The sequence below is a fragment of the Saccopteryx bilineata genome, chromosome 5 (genome assembly GCF_036850765.1).
Source record: "Saccopteryx bilineata isolate mSacBil1 chromosome 5, mSacBil1_pri_phased_curated, whole genome shotgun sequence".
NCBI lineage: Eukaryota > Metazoa > Chordata > Mammalia > Chiroptera > Emballonuridae > Saccopteryx > Saccopteryx bilineata.
The window spans coordinates 215644720-215670693 of record NC_089494.1 but is presented as its reverse complement, the minus strand read 5'-3'; positions in this window follow the sequence as shown (position 1 = coordinate 215670693).

The window sequence follows — 25974 nt, the reverse complement described above, 5'->3', positions numbered from 1 at the left end:
TGAATTCAGGTTTGTTAAGGATAGATAAAAAGACCAAATTCAAGTTGTCCTCCTATCAGTCTTTGTTAAGCATAGAATCAAGGTGATAAAGGAGAGTCCATGCACCCGTCATATGCCAAAATAACATTCCTGTATTTCAAGGTAATCGTTCAATGCACGCACCAATCAAAACATTGCATTTTGATTGGATAAAACTTCAAAAGTACATGCAATTCACTGTTTAATATCATAAAATTTGTCATATTTTATTTGTTCTGCAACTAAAAGAACACATTTCTATCCAAACATAAAATAAAAAAGACTTCCATCATCAACTAATGTAAAGACCTACAGTTATTACCTCCAACTTTTTCAGCTTCATCTATAAACTTCTTTTTCATGTATGTCTATACTTCAAACCACTCCATTCTTGTTTCTGCCCTTACTACCACACTGAAGCTACTGTCAGTTAACGGCATTCATCTCTTTTTCCTTTTTTTTTTCTTTTTGTGACAGAGAGAGAGAGAGAGACAGAGAGAGGGACAGATAAGGACAGAGAGACAGGAAGGGAAAGAGATGAGAAGCATCAACTCTCCATTGCGGCACCTTAGTTGTTCATTGATTGCTTTCTCATATGTGCCTTGATGGGGGTGGGGAGCTACATTAGAGTGGGGGACCTTGGGCTTCAAGCCAGCGACCTTTGAGCTCAAGCCAGCAACCTTGGGGTCATGTCTATGATCCCATGCTTAAGCTGGCGACCAGCATTCAAGCTGATGAGCCTGCACTTAAGCCAGATGAGGCCACGCTCAAGCCAGCAACCTCAGGGTTTAGAACATGGGTCTTCTGAGTCTCAGCCCAATGTTCTATCCACTGCACCACCATCTGGTCAGTCTCTTCTTGCTCTTACATGAAAAAAAACACCTACCCCTTATCTTATACTCTCTGAAATTACTAATATAATTGAACACTGTAATGCCCCATTCATCTAATCCTCTTCTCCACTGGTATATTATAAAGACACTCCTTCCTGTTCATTCTCCTACCTAGCCAACACGTCTTAGGCATAAATGCCTACTCTTTAAATATGGGTACTCCTTTATATTCCATATATTTCTCTGGCCAAACCCCTCAATACTATTTCAACTGCCGTTTACACGCTGATGCTTTCGAAATATGCATCTCTAACCCTAAGTTTACTCCTGAGATCCTTCTTGACATGTCCTCCTGTTTATTCCACAAATTCAAACAAATCAAAAAAACAAATTTATCCTCTCCAAACCTAAATCTGCTCTTCCTCCTTTGCTTCTTCCACACAATGACATCTACTTAGTCACTGAGATCAGGAACATCTAACAGAGGGCCAGTACAGATTAAGCACCTCTTTCTTATAATGACATTTTTCTTATTACAATTTGTTTGTATTAATTTGTATTTCTTACATGACACAGTGATTTTATTATTGATTTCCTAGAAATGGTATCCAATAAATTTTGGTGAATGAATAAAGAAAAATTGAATTTATCTAGGAAAACACGGATAACCACAGTCTTGCTTTGGGATTATGAAGCAGATCATGCCCACTATGCAGGGATTTGTGTGTGTATGGACACTGTTGCATCCAGCATCTACTTGACACACAATAGGTGTTTAATAAACATTTGTTGAATGAAGGAATAAAAGTGGTTTTCAAGAGAGACTGTGTTTCCCACATTCTTCGTAAGAAATCTAAAATCCTAATTACAGCACGCATTAATTATCTATTGCTACATAATAAATCACCCCCAAACATTAGTGGCTCTATAGCATTCACTATGTCATAGGTTCTGTGATTGGAGAATCTGAGGAGGATGAGTTGGGCTCTCTGGCTCTCTTGAGTAATTTACAAGGCCGCAGTCATCTCAAGCCTCAGCTGAGAAGAAACTTCTTCCTAGATCCCCTGTTAGATGCGTCCAATTTCTTGCAGCTTGTTTGACTGAGGCCTCAGTTTTCCATGAGCTCTTGGCCAGAGACCTCCCCTGTTGTACATTTTGTTGTTTTTGAGCCACATCGTCAACATGGCAGCTTGCTTCATCAGGCCAGACAAGGGAGAGGACAAGAGAGAATGCCAGAAGTGACATCCTTCCCTTTTGCAACATCCCAGTTATTAGAAGCAAGTCACTAGGTCCAAACACACTCAAGGAGAGGGGATTACATGAGTCCATGAACACCAGAAATGCAGGGTGATTTCAGAGAGTACTTAGAAGAGTACCTAAGCACAATATGGTAGGCAAGCTTGTGCTACCTCTCCTAGAAAATAGGAAGCCGTTATGAGCAGAAACACTGGGGCAATGGCCACAGCAAAAAGTAAGCTTATATAACTGTCATAATCATGTGAGGAAACAGACACCCCTTTTCATCATTATTCATTAAAAAAAATTCCTAGAAACAAAGAAAAATCTTATCTTCTTTCATCTCTTCTCTCAAAATATCTTTAAGAATTAGATTAGATTAAGTTTGAAGCATTTTTCTTTTAAACTTGGCTGACCACATATGGACTTTCCCATTCCCTTCTCTATACAGGCTAACCACCCACATAAAATGTCAATGTGGTACTAGACTCCCTTGTCAATTTGTTCAGTCTGATTTTGAGCTGGACTCAAAGTTGAAGACCAGATGTAGATGAAAATGTCAATATCTGTCTGGCTACAACTTCTCCAGACAAATGATCTATTGACTAAGTCATAGGTAAATTCCCATCAATAGTTTCAAATTCCACTGATTCTCTAAGGACATTAAGTCTACTTATTTCTGTCTTACTTAGTATCCACAGTAGATGAAGAAGCATTTATAAACCTGGTTATATGAATGGTGGTTCATTGTAGATATCAACTCAATTATTTGTTTGGTAGAATTTGAACAAGACATTAAGTTTAGAAATTAATAAAATAATATGTGGGAATATAGAGGATTCTTTTGCTGGTGAATGATTAAAACTGCTTAATTAAAAGATTCATGGGCATGGGCTCACTCTAAAGCATGGCCATGCCTCTCCTTGAGCATGAATTTTTTACTTCCTTCTAAACTCTGAGGGTCCCCATGAGACTTGTAATGAGGAGAACCATGGGCAGTGGCAGCTCCTCCCAGGCTTACCCCCTGAACCTGTCTCCAAGGCTCCCTTTTCTCTGATTTTCCAGTGAGCTGACACAGCCCTGCCTTGGCTCACTTTATTCCTATAATGTTTCTAGGGAGCCAGATCAGAGCATCATCTAGCCTCTCTCCTGTTGCTTCTTCTATCCTAAATCCTTCCTTTGTTTCACTGTCTCCAGCTTTAATAAACGTACTCTCAAAATATTTTTAAATGATTTTACAGGCTTTTATACAAAGCTTCTAAAACAAAAGCTGATTCTCTGTATATTTAGCACCAGTTCAATCTATTCACTGTTTTCTGTTCATACTCCAAAATCAAAGCCTTGCCAGGAAATGAGAACAAAGAAGAGTTTGAGTTCCTATTGGAAGACAGTGAATTTCAGACGACCGATTGTGAGTTAATTGCCTCTGAGCATTTCTGGAACTGCTGCTGGTGCACTTTCTTACTGCAGACAGAATCCCTAAGACTGATGATTGGAACTGTGTCAAGCAAGATCATGCAATCAGTTTTGCATTCTTTTTCTAGACCTGTGGTGTGGCAGTAATCGATTCTCTGTTGCAGAGTTCTTCGGCTGAAGTTTATATATTAGTGGCCTTGTATTTGGGGACTCATAAAGAGGTTGGGAGGGATTAGAAACTAAAGAGTAGTTCAGTGCTTCTTATATCAAAGAAACCCCGAGGAGGTATATGGCTCAGACTCCAGAACAGGGAAGCAGGGCAGTGCACTATGATTCAAAGGCAAGGGCTTGACAACAACCAGGTATATCATGGGAGGGGCTTTGGTCTAAGAATTGTAATTCTACCTCTGCTTTCATCTCGCTGTGTGATATTGGGGCTAGACTTTGTAATCTACAAAATAAGAGTATTAAAGCACTTGATCTGAAAGAAGCACTTCCGGCTATAAAATCCTCTATTGTGACCTGTGAGGGGATACTCAATCAAACAGTGAGGTAGGTAAATGTCTGGCCTACAACCTCTGAATCTGTTTCTTCCCCAAGGATTCTCTCCAACCTCCAGATCTTATCCTGGGTGAATATGTTCACTCCTCAGACAAACTGTCTGGTAATTAATGCAACATAGTTGACTGGTAATAAAGATGTTAGCCGATAATGGCTGAATGAATGCCCCTTCTCACAAGTAACAGCATTTTAAACCTAAATGGATTATCAAAGACAAGAACATTTTGACCCACAAGATTGAAATTATAACGATAAACTGAGAGGAAGGGGAGTTAATTTCTGGAGCACAAGTAATCATCTACCCTGCTTACTCATGAAGCTATCCTGTATGTTTTGTCTAGCAGGCATCCCCAAACTACAACCCGCGGGCCACAATGCAGCCCCCTGAGGCCATTTATCCAGCCCCCACTGCACTTCTGGAAGGGGCACCTCTTTCACTGGTGGTCAGTGAGAGGACCACTGTATTTGGCAGCCCTCCAATGGTCTGAGGGACAGTGAACTGGCCCCCTGTGTAATAAGTTTGGAGACCCCTGGAGAGGGAAGGTCAAGACAGAAAGAGATGAAAGAAAGTGGTATTAGCAACCTTTGAAATCATACAGACTTGCAGCTGAATCCCTTGCTCTACCATTGGCTAGCTGTTTAAGATTGATAAATTTACTAATCTTGTCTGATCTTAAATCTTCTCATCTGTACTTGACCTGTGGTGGAACAGTGGATAAAGCAGAAACCTGGAACATTGAGGTCACCTGTTCAAAATTCTGGGCTTGCCTGGTGAAGGCACATATGGGAGTTGGTGCTTCCTGCTCCGACACACTTCTCTCTCTCTCTCTCTCTCTCTCTCTCTCTCTCTCTCTCTCTCTCCTCTGTCTCCTCTAACACTCTTCTCTCTCTAAAATGAATCAAGTCTTATAAAAAAATTTCTCATCTGTAAAATGTGGTTAATAATACCTATGTCCCAGAATAACTTTTAAAAAATAAAGGCACAGCCTGACCAGGTAGTGGCTCAGTGGATAGAATGTTGATGGAAATGCTGAGGACCCAGGTTCAAAACTCCAAGGTAGCTGGCTTCAGTGTGGGTTCCCAGCTTGAGTACAGTATTGCCAGTCTGAGTGTGGGATCATAGACATGACCCCATGGTCACTGGCTTAAGCCCAAAGGTCACTGGCTTGAGCCCAAAGGTCATGTTCACTGGCTCAGCTAGAGACACCCCACCCCCTACTCCCAGTCTAGGCACATATAAGAAACAATCAATGAACAGTTAAAGTGACCCAACTACAAGTTGATGCTTCTCATCTCTCTCCCTTCTTGGAAGTCTCTCTCTTTCTGCCACTAAAATAAATAAATAAAAATTTTAAAAAGAAATAAATAATAAAGGACACACTATATCTGGCATAGTACCCAAGTAACAATTCTCATTATTATTACCACTTCTCTGGGAACATAGTGATGAACCCCATTTTAAAAATCAAATGATATTTTCCCTCCACATAGAGACCCACAAAAAACTTTGCTGTTTTATAAAAGTAATAAACAATATAATATCTCTAACTATAAAATAATGTCACTGGCTCAGTATAAAAAATAACAGTCCAATTACTTTATAGTTACTTTTAAATATTGAAATGTTTGAATACTGCTTTACGTTATAAAATCAAACCTTTTTTTTTTTTACTTTTAATGGTAATCTGTCGTTAATAACAGATAGTTTTCCTAAGTCTTGAAAATTATCTGTCCTGTTTAGATAATCTTTAAATGATGGAAATCAATATAATTGAAGTGGAAAGGGACTGGCCCCATGCTATGAATCAAATAAGTACAAATGAGAAACTAATCCAAAACAGAAGCTTCCTGGAGCTGCACACTTCTTTAGCCCTGGAACACTGACTACTCAATATTACTACTGCAGCATTATTTTGCTGTTTAAATCCCTTTATGTTTTATTCATATCTATAGAGTTTGTCCTAAAAAACACACACACAAAAACAAAACAAAAACAAAGAACAAGTAGTGAATAACTATGACACAATGGGCTGGGGGAAGAGTTCCTTCCAAAAAGGACCATCAGGATTAATTCCATAATGCCTCTTGTTACTGTTTATGTTTTCATCACAGGAAACCCAGGACTCCCTGATCATATTTTTTTCCCAAACTTTATTCTTATTTTCCCTGAAAAAAATTAGACAAGCAGATGAGTTCACAAGTTTTACTATTACTCCTACCCACCCATCTGCCTATGTTCTCTTCCTTCTCTCTCATTACCATGAATTAACCATCCATGTTCCTAGCCAAGGTTAACTCCTCTACTTGGCAATAAAAAATCCTCATCTCTTGCATGCTTGAGAATAGTGGTCCAGCTGTTTTCTTCTCTCTGTTGCATTATCAAAGTTACTTTTTTCAGTACCTCTCTTCCATCACCATACAGAAAAGGTATTATTTCTCTCATTAAAACAAACAAGGCCCTGGCCAGTTGGCTCAGTGGTGGAGCGTCGGCCTGGCGTGCGGAAGTCCCGGGTTCGATTCCCGGCCAGGGCACACAGGAGAAGCACACATCTGCTTCTCCACCCCTCCCCCTCTCCTTCCTCTCTGTCTCTCTCTTCCCCTCCCGCAGCCAAGGCTCCATTGGAGCAAAGATGGCCCGGGAGCTGGGGATGCCTCCTTGGCCTCTGCCCCAGGTGCTAGAGTGGCTCTGGTCGCAACAGAGCGACGCCCCAGAGGGGCAGAGCATCGCCCCCTGGTGGGCAGAGCGTCGCCCCCTGGTGGGTGTGCCGGGTGGATCCTGGTGGGGCACATGCGGGAGTCTGTCTGACTGTCTCTCCCCATTTCTAGCTTCAGAAAATACGAAAAAAAACAAAACAAAACAAAAAAGGATCTCTTGATTTCACCTCCTCTGCCAATTGCAGACCATTTTCTCTCCTTCCCATTACAACAAAGACCTAGAAAGAAGTTCCCATGCCTACTGTTGGTCAAATAAGTGTGTAAATATAATATATAAGTTTGGTCGTTTATAGTTTGCATTGGGTGTGGGGAACAGGCTGTAAGCAGGCAGCGTTGTTATACCCTAAGGCTTAGTTTTAAGACTAAGCCTTTTCCACCCTAAGTGACTTTGTATTAGAGACTTCTTTGTTTATATATTGGATTAAAGGTTTTGATTTCTACACTAATAAATGGGGCAGACCAGGAGTTTGCTCTCTCACAGTTCTTGAGATTATCATTAGAAAGGAGAGCAGAGAAAGGCCATGTGGAGAAGAGGAGAAGCAGTCAAGATGGCGGAGTGCTGAAGGAGAAGCCAGTTTGTGCAGAGAGAAGGAAACAGGGAACAGAGATAAATAAGGCTGGTGAGGTAGAAACCTTTGATTCTAGGAAACTCAGATAAATCAGTGGCTCTGAGAGCCCTGAAGGGAAAAGGAAGTGTTTTCCCACTGTGTGTATTACTTGCCCGCTGGGTGCAAGCTAGGATAAAAATGATGGCCCACCAGTTCTTGGCTCCATTGTTTCATTACCATCTGTCCGAATCAAGTGTGAACCTGCTTGGGCCAGGTGACAGTGATGGTGGCCATGGCTACTGGCTTTACATTTGGCATAGTCAGCAGGATTTAGAATTCGGTATAAAGCCACCACCACCTTTGAGCAGTGAAGTAGAGGACTGGCTGCTGTTATGGTTCCCCATGGCTGTCCTTTTAGGGACCATAGGCTGGCTGACCTTTACTGCCATGAGTGAGGAAACCGAGAGTTCTACGGAAGAGGCTTCCCAGGACCTGCAAACCGAGCAGTGGAAGGAGCTGGAGGAAGCGCTGGAGGAGGAGCCTGACCAGGTTCGCGAAATTTGCTTGGAAATGGAGCAGCCACTGGAGAAGGAATCACAGGTTCATGAGTTGAAAATTTCCCTGGACATTGTGAAGAGCCAGCACTGGTGGGAGGTCAGTTTGTGCAGAATTTGTGCAAAGAGAAAAAAAATGGGCAACAGAGATGAATCAGGCTGGTGAAATAGAAAGCTTTGATTCTAGGAAACTCAGATAAGTCAGTGGCTTTGGGAGCCCTAAATGGAAAGGGAAGTGTTTTCCCACTGTGTGTATGTCTTGCCCGCCAGGTGCAAGATAGGATAAAGATGATGGCCTACCAGTTCTTGGCTCCATTGTTTCATTACCGTCTGTCCGAATCAAATGCGAACCTACATGGGCCAGGCGGCTGTGATGGTGGCTGTGGCTACTGGCCATACACCTACAATCTTCGATTCCTATCTTCTTATTTTCTTTTTAAATTCATTCCAATAATGTTTTTGCTTCTATGACTCTACCAAAACTCCTCTTATTCTCATCACTGTCATCATCACTTCACCATTACTGAATCAGAATCAGTTCTCAATTCTCATCCTACTTAAACTGTCAGCATTTGACACATTTGTTTATTTATTTCTCCCTGATGTGGTTTCTAAACTCCCACAGCCCCCTAACTTTCACCTACACACCAGATACCTCTTTCAGTCTGTGGGCTAGCTTCTCCTCGCTCACCAACCTCTTACTAATGGACTAACCCAGGACTTGGTCTCTTAACCTCATCTATTTTCATGCTGCATTTACTCCTTGGTGATTCCTTCAGGGCTTTAAATACTGCCTCTATACCAGTGACTCACAGATTTCATCTCCAGCCGGGGCTTCATCTCTCAGCTTTGAACTTCCACTCAGCATCTCCATGTGCATGTCTATTAGGCACAGCAAGCATAAAATACCCCAACTGGACTCCCAAATTGATGCTTCTCCCCAAACCTTCTGCTATAGTCTTTCTTAGTGAAGAGCAGCTTCATGCTTTCAGTTGCTCAGATCAAAACCCTTAGGGTCACTCCCAACTCTTCTGCCTCACACACCTACACACTTACATCTTATCCCACCCAACACCAAATCCTAACAACTCTATCTTCAAAATCTATCCAGAGCTCGCACTTTTCAGCACCCTCACCACCACCATTCTAGCCCAAGCCACCCTTACATCTTGCCTAGGTTATTACAATGGTCTCTCAAGTGGTCTCCCTGTCTCTCTCTGTGAGTTCTTGACTGTAGCCACAGGAATTCTAGGAAAACTTAGATCAGATCTTATCACGCTTCCACTGAAAAATCTCTCATATCACCCCTCTCACTAAGATTAAGAGGCAAGGTTTTAACAATGGCCTTCCAGGCCCTATAGGATCCCATGCTTTGGCTCCCTGGTAACTATCATCTCTTATAATCTCGCTCCACTATGTTCCTGCTGGGCATCTTGCTCCTCTTCAGACTTTTCAGGAGTACTTTGCATCAGAGTGTTTGCGCTTTCTGCCCAATGGCCTGGAATGCTCTTCCTGCAGACATGCGCAAGACTTGGTCCTTCACCGCCTTATGTCTAGCCTTTGTCCACTTGTTCTCTTCTCAGAAAGGTTTGCCATGGTCACCATATATGAAAACAGAAACCCAAATTAGAGCTTTCTTACCCTTTCACTACTTTGTTTTCTCTTTTGAACGTTCACTATATAACATACCAAGTGTTTTACTTACATTTTTTTTTTACTTTTCCATTGATTCGAGCAAGAGAGAGAGAAAGAGGAAGGGAAAGAGAGAGAAGCATCATCTCATTGTTTCACTTAGTTGTTCCATTTAGTTGTGTACTCATTGGTTGCTTCTCCTATGTGCTTTGTATATATTATCTATACAACTGCAAGAAAGAGCGGATCTTCCCAATTTAAACAGGAAACAAAACCTAGAAAAGTTAAGTGTAAATTCTAGTTTCAAATTCTGATCGCTATATACTCTCTGAGAGTATATTCTTGGGGGTGTTTCTTAACCTCTTTGGGCTCATTTCCTCATCTCTAAAATGAACACAGCAGTGTTATCTACTCATAGATTTGTTTTTTATATGAACAGACAGACATATATAAAGCCCTGAAACCAGTGCTTGACACATAGTAAGCATGACCCCCTGACCAGGGGTCAAACCTGCAACCTCTGGTGCATTGGGTTGATGCTTTATCCACTGAAACAGCTGCTCAGGGTTTTACTTATTTTTTTTTATTAACTGTCTATCCCTGTTAGATGGAAGCTTCATGAGAACTAGAGTTTTAAGTTTTATTTCATTCTCTGCTACCTCAGGTACCTAAAGCAAAGCAATTTTAAAAGTGCTAAAATTGTTAAATGTTTGGGAAATAGACAACATAGTCAATTATAGTGTTTTAATAATAATAACAATAATAAAGAACATTATGCCATGCTTACTTTGTGTCAAGCACTGGTTTCAGGGCTTTATATATGTCTGTCTGTTCATATAAAAAACAAATCTATGAGTAGATAACACTGCTGTGTTCATTTTAGAGATGAGGAAATGAGCCCAAAGAGGTTAAGAAACACCCCCAAGAATATACTCCCAGAGAGTATGTAGGAATCAGAATTTGAATCTAGAATTTACACTTAACTTTTCTAGGTTCTGTTTCCTGTTTAAATTGGGAAGATCCGCTCTTTCTTGCAGAGTTGTATAGATAATATATACAAAGCATAAAGACAACAGCACAGTGTCAAACTCTGGCAAGCCAGTACATTAAAGCAATACTTCAGCAGCAGCTGGACACACAGAGGAAAATTTAGTTCACGGAATCTGAAAACACCTTTTTAAATGCTATGTTATAAATATCTCAATTTCTGTTTTGATTGGCAGCACCCTCTTTGAGTTCTTCAAAGATACACTGAAGGAAATTAATTCTTTCTATGGGAAAAATAAACTGGGGTTTTGTTTTTGTTTTTTGGTTGTCTTCGCTTAGCAGCTGTATCATGCAAGCCTGTATCAATGTACACACAGTCTGACACAGCAGACATAATTATTTTTCAAGTCAAAAAGGGGAGAGTTTATAAGCCACTCAGTCTTTGTTTTGTCTAAGACTCTAATCTGCTCTTCATTTAAGCTTACAGGGCTCCAGATGAAGAAATCTTTAAACCACAGGTCTGCTGAATGGCATGAGGTCTGCTCCAGTGCCACAGAGGAGCCAGAAATAAGGCTCCATACAGAGACTCTGAAAGGAAGTGGGTAGATTGATATACCCATTTGCGTTCCAGTGCCCCTGAAATACCTTCACAGCATGTGTAACAGTATGGGGGCTCTACTTAATTTGTATTCTGGAAAACAAACTAAAAGGTCAACATGCATGTATATTTATAATGGAATTGGTATTTACTAATCAATGCAGGGAGAAGTTTCCTCCTTTGTAGCAACTTTTCAAACTCTTCTGGGAAGAACCTACAGTCAGCCTTAGAAAACTCTTACAAATTATACTTCGATTTTTTTCTAAGATACTTGGGACAAAGAGTGGTCAAACTAATAGTCTATTGACTTTACAATTCCAATACGAAGACTAAAATGCAATATCAAAGTAGTACATTTTTCATGTTCATTAAAGGAGAAAAAACGTACTGTGGTGTAACTGGAGTAGAAAGTGTAGGAAAAGAATGCTTGTTTTGGAACTGCTCTGTACCATGAAGTCCTTAGACTGACAAAAGTTCTTCATTTGGGAGCTATGGGTGGTGTATGTTATTTTCATCTTTTATCAAAATAGAGATCACATCATTATACATGTCTTCTTCTAGTGATAATGAGTACAGCAGTCTTCCATTCCTAATTCCCAGTTCTGTAGACTTATACTTTATTAGTCATTGTATCCCGATTCACTAGTTCTAAAAATATTTACTTTAATAATCAAAGTATCTATCACTTTTAGAGTATAAAATCAGTTTCTCTATATACCTCCATCTGGTTTATTAGACTACATTGTCTGATAGGACCATTTCTCCAGAATGCATATTCTTCATATCAGTTGACTCCTGTCACCAAACATAGCACCTGCACTGGAAAGAGTGGTGGAAATGCTGGAACACCAGCTCTCCTGTCTCTGTTTGCTCTGCTCTGCTTGCTGTGGTCATTTACAGCATCTCTCAGTCAACCTACTCCCATAACCCTTTACAATTTTGCCATTAGAGATTATAGTTCTATTTTTCTGGGTTCTACCAATATAGAAAGAATCCTTTAATGTCATTAATCACATAATACAAGCCACACACTCCCACTTCTAGGAATATCTGACCACCTCCATGATTTATGGGTCCTTGCAAGGCTTACCCACAGAAGTCAGCACTTCTGCACCTGACCTCGACTCCTGCTCATTTATTTATTCTTCCTCAGATAATACCTAGTGTCCACTACTTCACATTTGTTGCTCAATAAGTATTAATTAAATTGGGCTTTTTTTTCATGTTTCAGTAACTTTGGATTATAAGTGAACTTCTGGATTTTAAATGGGTTTTAGTTTTCAAAATGAATGGCTTGAATAATAGTTGGTGGTATAATTAGCAGCAAATTTGGGTTAGTGGTGAAAAGCTAGGATAGGTAAATAAAATTGTAAAGATTAGATTAAAAGGTGGCCCAGAAAAGCACCCACTAAGACAAAGCTGATACTGAGAAGCAGCTGAGAGAGGCTTATAACTCAGACAAGTATAAAAGTAATAAATAAATAAAAGCTTAGCTTATACATATGTGTAAAATGTGAATTACAGTCAATGAATGATTATAACCTGGGTGACAGGGAATTGTGAAGGTATGAGAAAAAGATAAATTATAAAAGGGGATTTTTATAAGGTTTCAGCTGCAATTAACATATGTTACCCATGCACAATGAACTGTCATGAGGGAGACATAAGTTTAAAATTTTCATGCTCAATAACATGTTTTTGTTTATTAACAAAGTACAATTGCTTTTTGTTTCAAATGAGATGTTAATATTCAGAGCACGATAGCTATTTTTTTGGTAATGTATCAATATATATTGATTGCCTTCATCCTATATTTCTATTTATTTATTTTAGGAAGATGGAAGAACTAGTTATCTCATTTCTCATATTGACCCAAAAAAAGTCAAGAAAAAAATCTTCCTAAGAATTTATGCAGACAGAACTTAAATAAAAGTTAAACAGTTGTATGTGTACATTATCTCAATAATCCTGTTGGGAGTCATCTTTGTATAGCTTTCTAAAGCCTGACTTCAGTGTCAAACTAACCTGGGTCCCAACCATTGCTCCACTAGTCTCTAGCCATGTACCTGTGGGAGAGTCAGGCTACTTCTGTGAGCTTCAATTTTCTCGTATGTAAAATGAGGATAACCTCTATACCACAGGGTTTTGTTTTGTTTTTGTTTTGTTTTGTATTTTTCTGAAGTGAGAAATGGGGAGGCAGAGAGACAGACTCCTGCATGCATCCAACCAGGATCCACCCGGCATGCCCACTAGGGGGTGATGCTCTGCCCATCTGTGGCATTTCTGTGTTGCAACCAGAGCCATTCCAGCACCTGAGGCAGAGGCTATGGAGCCATCCTCAGTGCCCAGTCAACTTTGCTCCAATGGAGTCTTGGCTGTGGGAGGGGAAGAGAGAGATAGAGGGAAAGGAGCAGGGGAAAGGTGGAGAAGCAGATGGGCGCTTCTCCTCTGTGCCCTGGTCAGAAATTGAACCCCAGACATCCACACACTGGGCCAACACTCTACCACTGAGCCAACCGGCCAGGGGCCACAGGGTTATTTTGAAAGTTGAATGATATCATATCAGATAGCTAAATTATTTGTGACAATAACAATTGATGAAGACAATATCATATTTTGAGAGTATCTGACATACAAGCCTATATTACCAGCAGGCCACAGACTTCGTCTTCTAGGATACACATAGGGAAAGCTCTCCCAGTGAAGGCGATACAAGGTTTGGGATGTAGGCATTCAGTTCCTACCATTCAGAGATACCAGCTCTTCTAAATCTTAGACTTCCACTACCTTACATGAGCGGGTGAGAGCCGGAATAGAGATCCTGGGGCTTCCAATCCAATGAGTCATGGGAAGAAGAAAACAACCCTCCTACAAAAGCACGGGCCCTTAAAACTGAGCACACTGGAGATCTCACACACATACGCACATGTGTGCACACATGCGTGCATACACATACACACATGCACGTAGTTGATCCCTGGCCAGACCTCACCTGCCTGAGGTCTCAGAACCCAGTTGCTACTCTAGAAAGGGTTCTGGGAAGTGCGTGGGGGTATCAAGAATGCGGGTGGTGCTAGTAGCACGGACACCCAAGGTACATGGGCATGAGTGGGGAAAAGAGGGGTGTGTACACACAGCCAGCACCACTGCCATGGAGACCTTTACAGGTTAAAAAATAAGGTAAAGCCCTGGCCAGTTGGCTCAGTGGTAGAGCATCGGCCTGGTGTGCGGAAGTCCCAGGTTCGATTCCCGGCCAGGGCACACAGGAGAAGCGCCCATCTGCTTCTCCACCCCTCCCTTCCTCTCTGTCTCTCTCTTCCCCTCCCACAGCCGAGGCTCCATTGGAGCAAAAGACAGCCCAGGTGCTGGGGATGGCTCCTTGGCCTCTGCCCCAGGCGCTAGAATGGCTCTGGTCACGACAGAGCGACGCCCCGGGATGGGCAAAGCATCGCCCCCTGGTGGGCATGCCAGGTGGATCCCGGTTGGGCACATGCAGGAGTCTGTCTGACTGCTTCCCCGTTTCCAGCTTCAGAAAAATACAAAAAAATAAAAAAATAAAAAATAAAAATAAAAAAATAAAATAAAATAAAAAAATAAGGTAAAATTTTTTACTTAATGAAGTGAATCTTTCTTAATTCACAGAAAAGTGTTAAATGGATGAGCAGTGGCCCTAGCCCTGAGGCCAGACATGGAAACACCATCTGATGCAAAAAGGAAGGGGCAGAAGAAAAGCATAGGCTAAGAGGAGCAGGCAAACCAGGCACCAGATGGCAAACTGGACTCAAACCAGCAGGGCAACAGAAGGCAGGAAACAAGTAGAGAAGGAATACCTGGGTGCCTCTAAGAGATGTTATGTCCTGCTGCCACTTGCCCTGACTGCGTGAGTTCATCTCCGTGCAGCCACTTACTCTGTGGTGACTATGGACAAGTGCCTCAATTTCCTCCTCTGAAAAATGGAGGTACTGATGACGTCAGAGTAATGGCGGGGTAGGAAGCGATACTGATAAATCTCCCCCAAAAATCAACAAGATCTTCAACCAGAAACAGAAAAACCTATACTTGGAGCCTCCAGATGCTTCGCAATACACCCAAAGGTATGGTCGAGTGAAAAATTGGCTAAATATATAACCAAACCCCGAAGGAAATAGGGAATAAGAAATGCTCCGCCTTCCTCACTAACCTAAACAGGACAGCTTTCTCTGGTAACTGTGACTATACCCATCAAAGCTATCCTTCAAGTATGAAGGAGAAATAAAAACATTCACAGATACAGAAAAGATGAGGGAATTTATCATCAGAAAACCGCCACTCCAGGAATTACTAAAGGGGGTTCTCCAATCAGATACAAAGAACAAAAAAAAACAGAGCCACAAGTAAAAGCTCCAAAAAGAAGACAATAAAACCAAATTTAAACTGTGACAACAACAAAAAGAAAGAGGGGGAGAAGATGAAGATTAACAGTAGCAAAGGACGATGGAGTGCAAAAGTACTCACAAAATAGTTCGCTACAATGAACAGGGAAGGGACCCTTTTCATTACTTAAGGGTAACCACCATTGAAAAAACCACCACAGAAGCACATGAGATAAAAAAGATAGCAACAGAGGAAAGATGTATGGAATACAACCAAATAAAAACAAAAGATAGAAAAACGAAAGAGAAGGATCAAACAAGACACAAAACTAACAGAAAGCAAGATATAAAATGGCAATAAGGAACTCACAAGTATCAATAATTACACTAAATGTAAACGGATTAAACGCACCAATAAAAAGGCACAGAGTAGCAGAATGGATTAAAAAAGAAAATCCAACTGTATGCTGCCTACAGGAAACTCATCTAAGTAACAAGGATAAAAACAAATTCAAAGTGAAAGGCTGGAAAACAATACTCCAAGCAAATAACATCCAAGAAAAAGCAGGTGTAGCAATACTCATATCAGATAATGCTGACTACAAGACAGGAAAAGTACTCAGAGACAAAAATGGCCATTTCATAATGGCTAAGGGGACACTGAATCAAGAAGACATAACAATGCTTAATATATATGCACCAAACCAAGGAGCACCAAAATATATAAGACAGCTACTTATTGATCTTAAAACAAAAACTGACAAAAACACAATCATACTTGGAAACCTCAATACACCGCTGATGGCTCTAGATCGGTCATCCAAACAGAGAATCAATAAAGACATAGTGGCCTTAAACAAAACACTAGAGCACCTGGATATGATAGACATCTACAGGACATTTCATCCCAAAGTGACTGAGTATACATTTTTCTCCAGTGTACATGGATCATTCTCAAGAATTGACCATATGCTGGGCCACAAAAACAACATCAGCAAATTCAAAAAAATTGAAGTTGTACCAAGCATATTTTCTGATCATAAAGCCTTGAAACTAGAATTCAACTGCAAAAAAGAGGAAAAAAATCCCACAAAAATGTGGAAACTAAACAACATACTTTTAAAAAATGAATGGGTCAAAGAAGAAATAAGTGCAGAGATCAAAAGATATATACAGACTAATGAAAATGACAATACGACATATCAGAATCTATGGGATGCAGCAAAAGCAGTGATAAGAGGGAAGTTCATATCACTTCAGGCATATATGAACAAACAAGAGAGAGCCCAAGTGAACCACTTAACTTCCCACCTTAAGGAACTAGAAAAAGAAGAACAAAGACAACCCAAAACCAGCCGAAGAAAGGAGATAATAAAAATCAGAGCAGAAATAAATGAATTAAAGAACAGAAAAACTATAGAAAAAATTAATAGAACAAGGAGCTGGTTCTTTGAAAAGATCAACAAAATTGACAAACCCTTGGCAAGACTTACCAAGGAAAAAAGAGAAAGAACTCATATAAACAAAATCCAAAATGAAAGAGGAGAAATCACCACGGACACCGTAGATATACAAAGAATTATCGTAGAATACTATGAAAAACTTTATGCCACTAAATTCAACAACCTAGAAGAAATGGATAAATTCCTAGAACAATACAACCTTCCTAGACTGAGTCAAGAAGAAGCAGAAAACCTAAACAGACCTATCAGTAGAGAAGAAATAGAAAAAACCATTAAAAACCTCCCCAAAAATAAAAGTCCAGGCCCTGACGGCTATACCAGCGAATTTTATCAAACATTCAAAGAAGACTTGGTTCCTATTCTACACAAAGTCTTCCAAAAAATTGAAGAAGAAGCAATACTTCCAAACACATTTTATGAGGCCAACATATCCCTCATACCAAAACCTGGCAAGGATGGCACAGAAAAAGAAAACTACAGACCAATATCTCTAATGAATACAGATGCTAAAATACTAAACAAAATACTAGCAAATCGAATACAACAACATATTAAAAAAATAATATATCATGATCAAGTGGGATTCATCCCAGAATCTCAAGGATGGTTCAACATACGTAAAACGGTTAACGTAATACATCATATCAACAAAACAAAGAACAAAAACCACATGATCTTATCAATAGACGCAGAAAAGGCTTTCGATAAAATACAACACAATTTTATGTTTAAGACTCTCAACAAAATGGGTATAGAAGGAAAATATCTCAACATGATAAAGGCCATATATGATAAACCATCAGCTAACATCATATTAAATGGCACTAAACTGATGGCTTTCCCTCTTAAATCAGGAACAAGACAGGGTTGTCCACTCTCTCCACTCTTATTTAATGTGGTACTGGAGGTTCTAGCCAGAGCAATCACACAAGACAAAGAAATAAAAGGCATCCATATCAGAAAAGAAGAAGTAAAGGTATCACTTTTTGCAGATGATATGATCCTATACATCGAAAACCCCAAAGAATCCACAAAAAGACTACTAGAAACAATAAACCAATACAGTAAGGTCGCAGGATACAAAATTAACATACAGAAGTCAATAGCCTTTCTATATGCCAACAATGAAACAACTGAGAACTAATTCAAAAGAATAATCCCCTTCACAATTGCAACAAAAAAAATAAAATACTTAGGAATAAACATAACAAAGAATGTAAAGGACTTATATAATGAAAACTATAAACCATTGTTAAGGGAAATAGAAAAAGATATAATGAGATGGAAGAATATACCTTGTTCTTGGCTAGGAAGAATAAATATAATCAAGATGGCTATATTACCCAAAGCAATATACAAATTTAATACAATTCCCATCAAACTTCCAATGACGTTTTTTAAAGAAATAGAGCAAAAAATCATCAGATTTATATGGAACTATAAAAAACCCCGAATAGCCAAAGCAATCCTAAAGAAAAAGAATGAAGCTGGAGGCATTACAATACCTGACTTCAAACTCTATTATAGGGCCACGACAATCAAAACAGCATGGTATTGGCAGAAAAACAGACACTCAGACCAATGGAACAGAATAGAAAGTCCAGAAATAAAACCACATATATATAGTCAAATAATTTTTGATAAAGGGGCCAACAACACACAATGGAGAAAAGAAAGCCTCTTCAATAAATGGTGCTGGGAAAACTGGAAAGCCACATGCAAAAGAATGAAACTGGACTACAGTCTCTCCCCCTGTACAAAAATTAACTCAAAATGGATCAAAGATCTAAACATAAGACCTGAAACAATTAAGTACATAGAAGAAGACATAGGTACTCAACTCATGGACCTGGGTTTTAAAGAGCATTTTATGAATTTGACTCCAATGGCAAGAGAAGTGAAGGCAAAAATTAATGAATGGGACTACATCAGACTAAGAAGTTTTTGCTCAGCAAGAGAAACTGATAACAAAATAAACAGAAAGCCAACTAAATGGGAAATATTTTCAAACAACAGCTCAGATAAGGGCCTAATATCCAAAATATACAAAGAACTCATAAAACTCAACAACAAACAATCCAATAAAATAATGGGAAGAGGATATGAATAGACACTTCTCCCAGGAAGAAATACAAATGGCCAACAGATATATGAAAAGATGCTCATCTTCTTTAGCTATTAGAGAAATGCAAATCAAAACTGCAATGAGATACCACCTCACACCTGTTCGATTAGCTGTTATTAGCAAGACAGGTAATAGCAAATGTTGGAGAGGCTGTGGAGAAAAAGGAACCCTCATACACTGTTGGTGGGAATGTAAAGTAGTACAACCATTATGGAAGAAAGTATGGTGGTTCCTCAAAAAACTGAAAATAGAACTACCTTATGACCCAGCAATCCCTCTACTGGGTATATATCCCCAAAACTCAGAAACATTGATACGTAAAGACACATGCAGCCCCATGTTTATTGCAGCATTGTTCACAGTGGCCAGGACATGGAAACAACCAAAAAGCCCATCAATAGATGACTGGATAAAGAAGATGTGGCACATATACACTATGGAATACTACTCAGCCATAAGAAATGATGACATTGGAACATTTACAGCAAAATGGTGGGATCTTGATAACATGATACGAAGCGAAATAAGTAAATCAGAAAAAACCAGGAACTATATTATTCCATACGTAGGTGGGACATAATAGTGAAACTAAGAGACATTGATAAGAGTGTGGTGGTTACGGGGGGGAGGGGGGAATGGGAGAGGGAAAAGGGGTGGGGAGGGGCACAAAGAAAACAAGATAGAAGGTGACAGAGGACAATCTGACTTTGGGTGGTGGGTATGCAACATAATTGAACGACAAGATAACCTGGACTTGTTATCTTTGAACATATGTATCCTGATTTATTGATGTCACCCCATTAAAAAAATAAAATTATAAAAAAAAAATGGAGGTACTGTATTTGTCATAAGGTTTGTGTACATGTGTTAATAAATTAATATGTGAAAATAAATAATAAACATTCAAGACACGCTATGATCGTCAGTGTCATGATTTTTTATTCACAAATGTTTGTTGACAAGTTATCAAAGGCATGGCTTACTTTGCACCAAAGCCAGCCCTCCTGCGTGGCCCGCGTGCATGCCATGAGGAATCAGAAAGAGCACCATCACTGCCCAGCCACACCTGGCTGTCCAAGGGGATTTTCAAGCAGAACAAGAGAGCAGTGGAGAGGGACAGGACCGGATGGACAACCAGGGCCCAGAAGAAAATTCCCTGCTCTTTTTCATCTCCATTTTCCAAGTCAGCAGACAAAAGACAGTATCCAAAACCATAAAACCACACTTCTGGAAACTTGGCCACATGAGTAAAAGTGAGCACACAATATGCTACTAATCATACATACTTGCAGAGTTTAATACAGTCCTATAAACTGCCAATAAGTCTGTCAATTAGGTATCAATACCAGAATAGATGAAGAAAATTGTACATGAAATGTAACATTTTCATTAAAACACAACAAAAAAACACTGTCCCTAAATTCTGCACAACATTTTCCAGAGGTATGATAAGTTTTTCAAAAGAAGATGTAAAGGCCTTTGTTAAGAAGCAAGTCGAGTAGCATCAGTATTTCCAAAACTGAACCTAAGACAATGTTTTCCATTTAGGGAATTTGGATCTAACATGAATAACACAAGAACTCCTCCAAGTCATAACAAACCTAAAGTAGAGAAGCACAGGATTGTGAGTAGTAAACAAACTTACGAGGACAAATGTGATGCACATCATAGCAAAGCTCCCATGGCATCAGAAACGATGATAAAGTACCATGTATCGAGTGGGGTGCTGCAGCAGCTGTCGGAGCAGCATGGTGTAGAGAAATAAGCCACAGAGTAATTGTATTGAAGTATAGTCACTGGGGCTGCTTTGCACCTAGGAATGTAGCAGGCAGTTCAGATAACATCTTTAATGACTATTCAAATGAAGATAAAATAATTAATTATGTCTTTTTTCATTGTTTCAGGTAACAAATATGAAGCCAGTTCTACTTTTTTTTTTTCCTTGCAGACTGAGCAACAATCTCTTGCTGTAATATATTGCCATAAATCATGCCAGAAACAGCAGGGCTCTGCCTTTAATTTTGTTTCTGTGCATAAGTGTGTTTTGTAGCATCCACCGGGTACGAGAACAAATGTCGAAGACTTTCAGGAGTTAAGATGTTACTTTATTGGCCAGTTTAACCTGCGCAGGGGCGAACTCCCGAGATGTCCGGAGACACCGTGCCCACAAGGAGCTGCAAATGGGAGCCGCGCCTGGAGCTTACAGCCAAGCCCTTATATATCCTAAGTGAGCAAGCATAGACAGAAGCAGATGTGGCAGTTTAGCTATTGGCTAGGGAGGTCACACGCAGCATAGCAACAGGGGCCGGCATAGCTTAGTGGCGAATTTCAAACCTAAACTTCTGATAAGGGTCTCTGACCTTCTTTGTTCCCAGCCTCACAGGAGCCATATCAGCACTTACTGTTCCTGCAATAGTTACACTCTTTTGCAGCTCCAGTACTCCCTGAATCTAACATGTTTGTGTATGTGTGTGTGAGAGAGAGAAAGAGAGAGACAGAGACAGAGTGATAAAAAAAAATGGAGCTTCCATCTACTTTAAAGACCTTGTAACTGAAAGTGGAGTTATGTGTTCAATGACATGTTTTTTCTTCAGAAATAAATACAATATTCATAGGCTAGCAAAATGCCTAGCACAGAGTACTTGTTTAATAAATAGTTTTAGAAGAAAAGGAGAAAGTTAGCGAATAAAAGGACAAGAAATAGGAAAGTAAGAAGAAAAGGGAAGAGGAAAAAAAATGATCATAAAAGTTTTCAGGCCCTGGCCGGTTGGCTCAGCCGTGCAGCGTCGGCCTGGCGTGCGGGGGACCCGGTTCGATTCCCGGCCAGGGCACATAGGAGAAGCGCCCATTTGCTTCTCCACCCCCACCCCTCCTTCTTCTCTGTCTCTCTCTTCCCCTCCCGCAGCCGAGGCTCCATTGGAGTGGGGATGGCCCGGGCGCTGGGGATGGCTCCTTGGCCTCTGCCCCAGGCGCTGGAGTGGCTCAGGTTGCGACAGAGCAACGCCCGGGAGGGGCAGAGCATCACCCCCTGGTGGGCAGAGCATCGCCCCTGGTGGGCGTGCCGGGTGGATCCCGGTCGGGCGCATGCGGGAGTCTGTCTGACTGTCTCTCCCTGTTTCCAGCTTTAGAAAAATACAAAAAAAAAAAGTTTTCAAATTACTCTGACCAGCAGAAAAGCCAGCTTTGTGTGTGTTTCACTTGGATTAGAAGCACTAAGAGTGCTGATAGAAAGGCAGTTGCTATTATCACATGGCTCCCTGGTAATATGTACAAAGATCCAACAAGTCCACTAACTGGTCAGTGGTAGAGCTAGAACTAAATGCCATGTATCCTCGCTCCTCAAAGTTTTTCGTTGTTGTTGTTTGTTTGTTTATGACAGAGACAGAGAGAAGGACAGATAGGGACAGACAGGAAGGAAGCATCAATTCTTTGTTGCAGCATCTAAGTTGTTCATTGATTGCTTTCTCATATGTGCCTTGAATAGGGGGCTTCAGCAGACTGAATGACCCTCTGCTCAAGCCAGTGACCTTGTGCTCAAGCTGTTGAGACCTGCTCAAACCAGATGAGCCTGTGGTCAATCTGGCAACCTCGAGGTTTTGAACCTGAATCCTCCATGTCCCAGTCTGATGCTCTATCCACTGCGCTACCACCTGGTCAGGCCTCACTCCTCAACGTTTTGAGGTCCTTAGGAGAAAGTTATGTATGATATGTTCTGACTCTTCTCCAAGAGCCTCTCACCAATTTGGCATCAGAGGGCAAGACACCAACTGTCAATTCTAGTTGTTTTCATTTAGGTAGTCATATTAAGTTGATTTTAAATCTAAAAAAAAAACCAAATGAACATTTTTCTCTCTGTTCAATTAATTTCCACCATTTCTTCTCTTGTAACTTCAGGCACATCCTGAGAAGGCAGTGTTCTTTGGAAAACACAATAATGCTTCTATTTAGAAGGCAATAGGAAAAGAGGAAGACCAAATATAGAAGGATTAATTCCATAAAAAAAGCCATAGGCATGAGTTATAGAAGCTGAGTAGGGTTGTTGAAGACAGGACATAGTGGACATCACTCATTCATAGAGGCACCAAAGTCAGAGCTGCCTCAGTGGTACATAGCACATGCATGTACATACACAATTTAGAAAATTTTCTATATTCACTTCAAGCTTTAGGCTCTTGGGTAGGAAATAATTCTATACTTCTTTTAGGTACTTTACTAAACTGTCTTGTATCCTTCTCAGCTTTACTGTTCACTGCTAAACATAATGTTATCCCCAATCATCAGAATTTTTTAATGTGTTGAACCATTAGGGTGATTGAAACAGGTTATAGAGAATGAACTATAGTGAAATAGAAAAAAATTAGTGTCACAAGTCATTTGCATCCATTATTTTAATGGATTTTAAAACAAATTATATTTTATCAAGACCTGTTTAAAATTTGTATAGTTTAGAAGCCATTTGATTTCCACATACTCACAGTTTAACATTTAACAATGCGACAGTCGCAAAATGGCACATTGTCACAGCTGAAAGTCACTTTAGAAATTCTGAAGTACTACATTAAGTATAGGGTAGGCCATCTACAATTATCATTGGAATATTGGTTCTCAAGGACTTAGATGACAATATCATGATCTTACGACCCATATAACTTTTCTTTTCTCACATTACTTTTCTTAAAGTTATAAACTTATCATGAAATGTATTTTCAAACCAAAAATCTTACAATTGAGGCTTAGGTTGATTTAAAGAGTAATATCATCTATTCTAAATGGTTAATATTTAGCCCTCCTACATGATTCAAGTCTCTTCATTTTCATGCGTTTATCTCCTCCAAGTGAGATCTATGAATACACTTTGTTTTTTATGAACTTAAGAAATGGAACTTCCCCAGGGTCATTGAAAAGAAGTGAAAATATGTCCTTCTGAGAAGCAGGACCAAGTGATACTAGAAAATTTGATAAGGGAAAGATCAAACTAGAGACTAATAGAGAAAATTTAAGGTAGAGATACAAATTATAAAAGTGAAAAATTGCACTTGAAAATAAAAAAGCTAAAATAAATGTTAGTGTGTTTTTAAAATATATGGTAAAGTGAATTTTAAAATACAGAACAGAAATAAAGACATGGAAAAAACAGTAAGAATAAATCATGCTGAGCTACCATATCATTCCTGCGCACTATATTGAAAACTTCCCACCCGAGTCCTATGCATTAAAATTTGCAATGAATTTGTCCATCCCTTAAAACTCCTGATGGCAGTTTCAATGCACAAATTTGAGAAGACAGAACATTTGGTCTTTGGAGACAGCTGTCCTAGAGAGTCATTCAACCTGACAGTGGTTTTTCTGTGTTAAGTTTTTGGTATGTAAACCCCTGAGATCTAGTTCTGTTTGTTTTAACAGCTTAATAGAGCCAATTCTAATATACTCCAGAATAGCAACATTTCTTACTGAGCACTCTCATGAGCAGTGTGTTTGTTTATTCATTCATACATGCCTCAGAATCTGGATCCCAGGTCTATCTTATCCTCTCTCTTACTCATAGACCATTGCATATTTGAGGAACATGCCATTTGATGATATAGCCCCTGAAAATTCCTCTTTTCTTAATGGCCCACAATCAGCCTGATGCTCTTGATGTTCATGTGTCTGATCAAGTCGCCAACCTATCTAATCAGTTATTTTACTCTCTCACCTCAATTATTTCAATACCACTTCAGTCCCACATTCCATAAGCATATATACATATTGTTATTACCTGAATCAGTTTCTCCTCTGAAAAAATAGATTCACTGATCTTACTTTCTGAACACAGCCTTTCTTCTCCAATTTTATTCATTTAATCTTACCAACTACTATACCAGTTCTTCAACTTTATTGGGACCACTAGGACACTGACCCTTTTACTTTATCTTTTTATATCATAATGACTATTGATCTCATTGTTTTTGATCCTTAGTAATTCTAACAACTTAGGACACTTACATCAGTATTGCCAAGTGTCCTTTCTTCATTTTCCCTTCCTTGTTTATAACCAACAAAACCTTACTTCAGGTGAACAAAAATGTCTTTCTTTCTCTGAAACTTTATCTTATAATCTAGGAAGACTGATCCAACCATAAATGCACTCAAGAACATCAATGATACTCCCTGAAAATACTGATAGTTATTCTTAAATCAACATCACTAATACTCCCTGAAAATACAGATAGTTATTCTTAACTCATTCTTTACAAAATTTCCCCAGTGTCCCTAAATCTCAACTTGACTCACTTGTTTTTATCATAGAAATAATAGCATTTGTAGGTTTGTGGTTGGAAGCCTTTGAACTTCCAACCACAAGTTTACAAAACTGTAAAAATTAATAGCCATTCTTTTTTTTATCATTTACTTTGTTGGTTTCTTCTACTCCTCCCTATATCTCCAAAGTCTTTCTTTTCTAATTCCTCATTAGCATTTAATATGATTCTTCCTTATTTTTTAATTATTCAGCCACTAAAATCATCCCTCATATTCCCACCTGAAGTACTTTTATCAGTGACTTGCATGCTGCTTACTACAACAAACTTCATCATCTAACAGTATTTTTATTCAGGTGATCACTTTCTCCTCCTTGGTTTCGGTTGCCAAGTAGTTTCTTGATTTCCCTTTAATATTTCTGCCTGGGACATTTTAGCCTGATTTATAGATATTCTACTTTCAGTTCCTTAACTGTCATTATACATTTAGATTTCATCCTTGGTACAAAATCTCTTCTTCATTTACCCATTCTTTCTGGGTGATTACATATGAACTTATGAATTCTATTATGTACATAAATTATACAGAACTAGAACAAATATTCCAAAACTTGATATGGAACCACCAAACAAAAAAATCCAGAATAGCCATAACAATCTTGAGAAAGAAGAACAATGTTGGACAAATCACACTACT